At 39.4% G+C, this 7500-nt stretch overlaps 3 non-coding genes across 3 annotated transcripts; all 3 read right to left on the reverse strand.

The window, feature by feature from the left end:
* Positions 1-1715: 1715 nt before the first annotated feature.
* On the reverse strand, positions 1716-1788 carry TRNAK-CUU (transfer RNA lysine (anticodon CUU)). The gene has a single exon. It is a non-coding gene; the product is annotated as a tRNA-Lys (tRNA).
* Positions 1789-3404: 1616 nt separating this feature from the next.
* Positions 3405-3477, reverse strand: TRNAK-CUU (transfer RNA lysine (anticodon CUU)). Its single transcript has one exon. It is a non-coding gene; the product is annotated as a tRNA-Lys (tRNA).
* Positions 3478-3755: 278 nt separating this feature from the next.
* On the reverse strand, positions 3756-3828 carry TRNAK-CUU (transfer RNA lysine (anticodon CUU)). Its single transcript has one exon. It is a non-coding gene; the product is annotated as a tRNA-Lys (tRNA).
* Positions 3829-7500: the final 3672 nt, after the last annotated feature.

Below are 7500 nucleotides of genomic sequence, written 5' to 3' on the forward strand. Positions count from 1 at the left end.
CAGAACGCATTGAAGAATATCAGGAAATAGCCGATTAAACCTGTGTGAAAAAAAGTCTTATTTGTGTTTTCTCCACTTTATTTTATAGTAAGATGATGCATACTTTTTCTTTTACAGTGAATACATTAAGGTATGGTATTGCCCCATTACACATCATCCAGACATGCATTCATATATTGCATGTTAACAATGAAAATATTGCAAAGAGACTTTCAATTTCTATTTTTTTGGTCAAAAAGCACTAAAATTTTAGTTGTTTTCGCCCAACGTGGGGCTCGAACCCACGACCCTGAGATTAAGAGTCTCATGCTCTACCGACTGAGCTAGCCAGGCTCCTTTGGATGCCTATAGTTTTCTTCCCTATCCCTGCACTGCCGCTTTCCACAGATAGGATGCTGTGTAATCATAGGCTCTGGTGGAGTTTGGAAAGAAAATACACATCAGCCAGAGGCAGAAATAGTCTAAGAAAGTATCAAACACAATTACCAGTCAATATCAGAACGCATTGAAGAATATCAGGAAATAGCCGATTAAACCTGTGTGGAAAAAAGTCTTATTTGTGTTTTCTCCACTTTATTTTATAGTAAGATGATACATACTTTTTCTTTTACAGTGAATACATTAAGGTGTGGTATTGCCCCATTACACATCATCCAGACATGCATTCATATATTGCATGTTAACAATGAAAATATTGCAAATATTGTAAAGAGACTTTCAATTTCTATTTTTTTGGTCAAAAAGCACTAAAAGTTTAGTTGTTTTCGCCCAACGTGGGGCTCGAACCCACGACCCTGAGATTAAGAGTCTCATGCACTACTGACTGAGCTAGCCGGGCTCCTTTGGACGCCTATAGTTTTCTTCCCTATCCCTGCACTGCCGTTTTCCACAGATAGGATGCTGTGTAATCATAGGCTCTGGTGGAGTTTGGAAAGAAAATACACATCAGCCAGAGGCAGAAATAGTCTAAGAAAGTATCAAACACAATTACCAGTCAATATCTGAACGCATTGAAGAATATCAGCAAATAGCCGATTAAACCTGTGTGGAAAAAAGTCTTATTTGTGTTTTCTCCACTTTATTTTATAGTAAGATGATACATACTTTTTCTTTTACAGTGAATACATTAAGGTGTGGTATTGCCCCATTACACATCATCCAGACATGCATTCATATATTGCATGTTAACAATGAAAATATTGCAAATATTGTAAAGAGACTTTCAATTTCTATTTTTTTGGTCAAAAAGCACGAAAATTTTAGTTGTTTTCGCCCAACGTTTTCTTCCCTATCCCTGCACTGCCGCTTTCCACAGATAGGATGTATTTTTTTGGTCAAAAAGCACTACAATTTTAGTTGTTTTCGCCCAACGTGGGGCTCAGAACCCACGACCCTGAGATTAAGAGTCTCATGCTCTACCGACTGAGCTAGCCGGGCTCCTTTGGATGCCTATAGTTTTCTTCCCTATCCCTGCACTGCCGTTTTCCACAGATAGGATGTATTTTTTTGGTCAAAAAGCACTACAATTTTAGTTGTTTTCGCCCAACGTGGGGCTCGAACCCACAACCCTGAGATTAAGAGTTTCATGCTCTACCGACTGAGCTATCCGGGCTCTTTTGGAATGCCTATAGTTTTCTTCCCTATCCCTGCACTGCCGTTTTCCACAGATAGGATGTATTTTTTTGGTCAAAAAGCAGTACAATTTTAGTTGTTTTCGCCCAACGTGGGGCTCGAACCCACGACCCTGAGATTAAGAGTCTCATGCTCTACCGACTGAGCTAGCCGGGCTCCTTTGGATGCCTATAGTTTTCTTCCCTATCCCTGCACTGCCGTTTTCCACAGATAGGATGCTGTGTAATCATAGGCTCTGGTGGAGTTTGGAAAGAAAATACACATCAGCCAGAGGCAGAAATAGTCTAAGAAAGTATCAAACACAATTACCAGTCAATATCCGAACGCATTGAAGAATATCAGGAAATAGCCGATTAAACCTGTGTGGAAAAAAGTCTTATTTGTGTTTTCTCCACTTTATTTTATAGTAAGATGATACATACTTTTTCTTTTACAGTGAATACATTAAGGTGTGGTATTGCCCCATTACACATCATCCAGACATGCATTCATATATTGCATGTTAACAATGAAAATATTGCAAATATTGTAAAGAGACTTTCAATTTCTATTTTTTTGGTCAAAAAGCACGAAAATTTTAGTTGTTTTCGCCCAACGTGGGGCTTGAACCCACGACCCTGAGATTAAGAGTCTCATGCTCTACCGACTGAGCTAGCCGGGCTCTTTTGGATGCCTATAGTTTTCTTCCCTATCCCTGCACTGCCGCTTTCCACAGATAGGATGCTGTGTAATCATAGGCTCTGGTGGAGTTTGGAAAGAAAATACACATCAGCCAGAGGCAGAAATAGTCTAAGAAAGTATCAAACACAATTACCAGTCAATATCAGAACGCATTGAAGAATATCAGGAAATAGCCGATTAAACATGTGTGGAAAAAAGTCTTATTTGTGTTTTCTCCACTTTATTTTATAGTAAGATGATACATACTTTTTCTTTTACAGTGAATACATTAAGGTGTGGTATTGCCCCATTACACATCATCCAGACATGCATTCATATATTGCATGTTAACAATGAAAATATTGCAAATATTGTAAAGAGACTTTCAATTTCTATTTTTTGGTCAAAAAGCACTAAAATTTTAGTTGTTTTTGCCCAACGTGGGGCTCAAACCCACAGCCCTGAGATTAAGAGTCTCATGCTCTACCGACTGAGCTAGCCGGGCTCCTTTGGATGCCTATAGTTTTCTTCCCTATCCCTGCACTGCCGTTTTCCACAGACAGGATGTATTTTTTTGGTCAAAAAGTCCTACAATTTTAGTTGTTTTCGCCCAACGTGGGGCTCGAACCCACAACCCTGAGATTAAGAGTCTCATGCTCTACCGACTGAGCTAGCCGGGCTCCTTTGGATACCTATAGTTTTCTTCCCTATCCCTGCACTGCCGTTTTCCACAGATAGGATGCTGTGTAATCATAGGCTCTGGTGGAGTTTGGAAAGAAAATACACATCAGCCAGAGGCAGAAATAGTCTAAGAAAGTATCAAACACAATTACCAGTCAATATCAGAACGCATTGAAGAATATCAGGAAATAGCCGATTAAACCTGTGTGGAAAAAAGTCTTATTTGTGTTTTCTCCACTTTATTTTATAGTAAGATGATACATACTTTTTCTTTTACAGTGAATACATTAAGGTGTGGTATTGCCCCATTACACATCATCCAGACATGCATTCATATATTGCATGTTAACAATCAAAATATTGCAAATATTGTAAAGAGACTTTCAATTTCTATTTTTTTGGTCAAAAAGCACTAAAATTTTAGTTGTTTTCGCCCAACGTGGGGCTCGAACCCACGACCCTGAGATTAAGAGTCTCATGCTCTACCGACTGAGCTAGCCGGGCTCCTTTGGATGCCTATAGTTTTCTTCCCTATCCCTGCACTGCCGTTTTCCACAGATAGGATGTATTTTTTTGGTCAAAAAGCACTACAATTTTAGTTGTTTTCGCCCAACGTGGGGCTCGAACCCACAACCCTGAGATTAAGAGTTTCATGCTCTACCGACTGAGCTATCCGGGCTCTTTTGGAATGCCTATAGTTTTCTTCCCTATCCCTGCACTGCCGTTTTCCACAGATAGGATGTATTTTTTTGGTCAAAAAGCAGTACAATTGTAGTTGTTCTCGCCCAACGTGGGGCTCGAACCCACGACCCTGAGATTAAGAGTCTCATGCTCTACCGACTGAGCTAGCCGGGCTCCTTTGGATGCTTATAGTTTTCTTCCCTATCCCTGCACTGCCGTTTTCCACAGATAGGATGTATTTTTTTGGTCAAAAAGCACTACAATTTTAGTTGTTTTCACCCAACGTGGGGCTCGAACCCACGACCCTGAGATTAAGAGTCTCATGCTCTACCGACTGAGCTAGCCGGGCTCCTTTGGATGCCTATAGTTTTCTTCCCTATCCCTGCACTACCGTTTTCCACAGATAGGATGTATTTTTTTTGGTCAAAAAGCAGTACAATTTTAGTTGTTTTCGCCCAACGTGGGGCACGAACCCACGACCCTGAGATTAAGAGTCTCATGCTCTACCGACTGAGCTAGCCGGGCTCTTTGGATGCCTATAGTTTTCTTCCCTATCCCTGCACTGCCGCTTTCCACAGATAGGATGCTGTGTAATCATAGGCTCTGGTGGAGTTTGGAAAGAAAATACACATCAGCCAGAGGCAGAAATAGTCTAAGAAAGTATCAAACACAATTACCAGTCAATATCAGAATGCATTGAAGAATATCAGGAAATAGCCGATTAAACATGTGTGGAAAAAAGTCTTATTTGTGTTTTCTCCACTTTATTTTATAGTAAGATGATACATACTTTTTCTTTTACAGTGAATACATTAAGGTGTGGTATTGCCCCATTACACATCATCCAGACATGCATTCATATATTGCATGTTAACAATGAAAATATTGCAAATATTGTAAAGAGACTTTCAATTTCTATTTTTTTGGTCAAAAAGCACTAAAATTTTAGTTGTTTTCGCCCAACGTGGGGCTCAAACCCACGACCCTGAGATTAAGAGTCTCATGCTCTACCAACTGAGCTAGCTGGGCTCCTTTGGATGCCTATAGTTTTCTTCCCTATCCCTGCACTGCCGTTTTCCACAGATAGGATGTGTTTTTTTGGTCAAAAAGTCCTACAATTTTAGTTGTTTTCGCCCAACGTGGGGCTCAAACCCACGACCCTGAGATTAAGAGTCTCATGCTCTACCGACTGAGCTAGCTGGGCTCCTATGGATACCTCTAGTTTTCTTCCCTATCCCTGCACTGCCGTTTTCCACAGATAGGATGCTGTGTAATCATAGGCTCTGGTGGAGTTTGGAAAGAAAATACACATCAGCCAGAGGCAGAAATATTCTAAGAAAGTATCAAACACAATTACCAGTCAATATCAGAACGCATTGAAGAATATCAGGAAATAGCCGATTAAACCTGTGTGGAAAAAAGTCTTATTTGTGTTTTCTCCACTTTATTTTATAGTAAGATGATACATACTTTTTCTTTTACAGTGAATACATTAAGGTGTGGTATTGCCCCATTACACATCATCCAGACATGCATTCATATATTGCATGTTAACAATGAAAATATTGCAAATATTGTAAAGAGGCTTTCAATTTCTATTTTTTTGGTCAAAAAGCATTAAAATTTTAGTTGTTTTCGCCCAACGTGGGGCTCGCACCCACGACCCTGAGATTAAGATTCTCATGCTCTACCGACTGAGCTAGCCGGGCTTCTTTGGATACCTATAGTTTTCTTCCCTATCCCTGCACTGCCGTTTTCCACAGATAGGATGCTGTGTAATCATAGGCTCTGGTGGAGTTTGGAAAGAAAATACACATCAGCCAGAGGCAGAAATAGTCTAAGAAAGTATCAAACACAATTACCAGTCAATATCAGAACGCATTGAAGAATATCAGGAAATAGCTGATTAAACCTGTGTGGAAAAAAGTCTTATTTGTGTTTTCTCCACTTTATTTTATAGTAAGATGATACATACTTTTTCTTTTACAGTGAATACGTTAAGGTGTGGTATTGCCCCATTACACATCATCCAGACATGCATTCATATATTGCATGTTAACAATCAAAATATTGCAAATATTGTAAAGAGACTTTCAATTTCTATTTTTTTGGTCAAAAAGCATTAAAATTTTAGTTGTTTTCACCCAACGTGGGGCTCGCACCCACGACCCTGAGATTAAGAGTCTCATGCTCTACCGACTGAGCTAGCCGGGCTCCTTTGGATGCCTATAGTTTTCTTCCCTATCCCTGCACTGCCGTTTTCCACAGATAGGATGCTGTGTAATCATAGGCTCTGGTGGAGTTTGGAAAGAAAATACACATCAGCCAGAGGCAGAAATAGTCTAAGAAAGTATCAAACACAATTACCAGTCAATATCAGAACGCATTGAAGAATATCAGGAAATAGCCGATTAAACCTGTGTGGAAAAAAGTCTTATTTGAGTTTTCTCCACTTTATTTTATAGTAAGATGATACATACTTTTTCTTTTACAGTGAATACATTAAGGTGTGGTATTGCCCCATTACACATCATTCAGACATGCATTCATATATTGCATGTTAACAATCAAAATATTGCAAATATTGTAAAGAGACTTTCAATTTCTATTTTTTTGGTCAAAAAGCACTAAAATTTTAGTTGTTTTCGCCCAACGTGGGTTTCGCACCCACGACCCTGAGATTAAGAGTCTCATGCTCTACCGACTGAGCTAGCCGAGCTCCTTTGGATGCCTATAGTTTTCTTCCCTATCCCTGCACTGCCGCTTTCCACAGATAGGATGCTGTGTAATCATAGGCTCTGGTGGAGTTTGGAAAGAAAATACACATCAGCCAGAGGCAGAAATAGTCTAAGAAAGTATCAAACACAATTACCAGTCAATATCAGAACGCATTGAAGAATATCAGGAAATAGCCGATTAAACCTGTGTGGAAAAAAGTCTTATTTGTGTTTTCTCCACTTTATTTTATAGTAAGATGATGCATACTTTTTCTTTTACAGTGAATACATTAAGGTATGGTATTGCCCCATTACACATCATCCAGACATGCATTCATATATTGCATGTTAACAATGAAAATATTGCAAAGAGACTTTCAATTTCTATTTTTTTGGTCAAAAAGCACTAAAATTTTAGTTGTTTTCGCCCAACGTGGGTTTCGCACCCACGACCCTGAGATTAAGAGTCTCATGCTCTACCGACTGAGCTAGCCGGGCTCCTTTGGATGCCTATAGTTTTCTTCCCTATCCCTGCACTGCCGCTTTCCACAGATAGGATGCTGTGTAATCATAGGCTCTGGTGGAGTTTGGAAAGAAAATACACATCAGCCAGAGGCAGAAATAGTCTAAGAAAGTATCAAACACAATTACCAGTCAATATCAGAACGCATTGAAGAATATCAGGAAATAGCCGATTAAACCTGTGTGGAAAAAAGTCTTATTTGAGTTTTCTCCACTTTATTTTATAGTAAGATGATACATACTTTTTCTTTTACAGTGAATACATTAAGATGTGGTATTGCCCCATTACACATCATCCAGACATGCATTCATATATTGCATGTTAACAATCAAAATATTGCAAATATTGTAAAGAGACTTTCAATTTCTATTTTTTTGGTCAAAAAGCATTAAAATTTTAGTTGTTTTCACCCAACGTGGGGCTCGCACCCACGACCCTGAGATTAAGAGTCTCATGCTCTACCGACTGAGCTAGCCGGGCTCCTTTGGATGCCTATAGTTTTCTTCCCTATCCCTGCACTGCCGTTTTCCACAGATAGGATGCTGTGTAATCATAGGCTCTGGTGGAGTTTGGAAAGAAAATACACATCAGCCAGAGGCAGAAATA

Source organism: Ambystoma mexicanum, chromosome 4q, assembly GCF_040938575.1.
Source record: "Ambystoma mexicanum isolate Mex_15411 chromosome 4q, UKY_AmexF1_1, whole genome shotgun sequence".
Classification (NCBI taxonomy): domain Eukaryota; kingdom Metazoa; phylum Chordata; class Amphibia; order Caudata; family Ambystomatidae; genus Ambystoma; species Ambystoma mexicanum.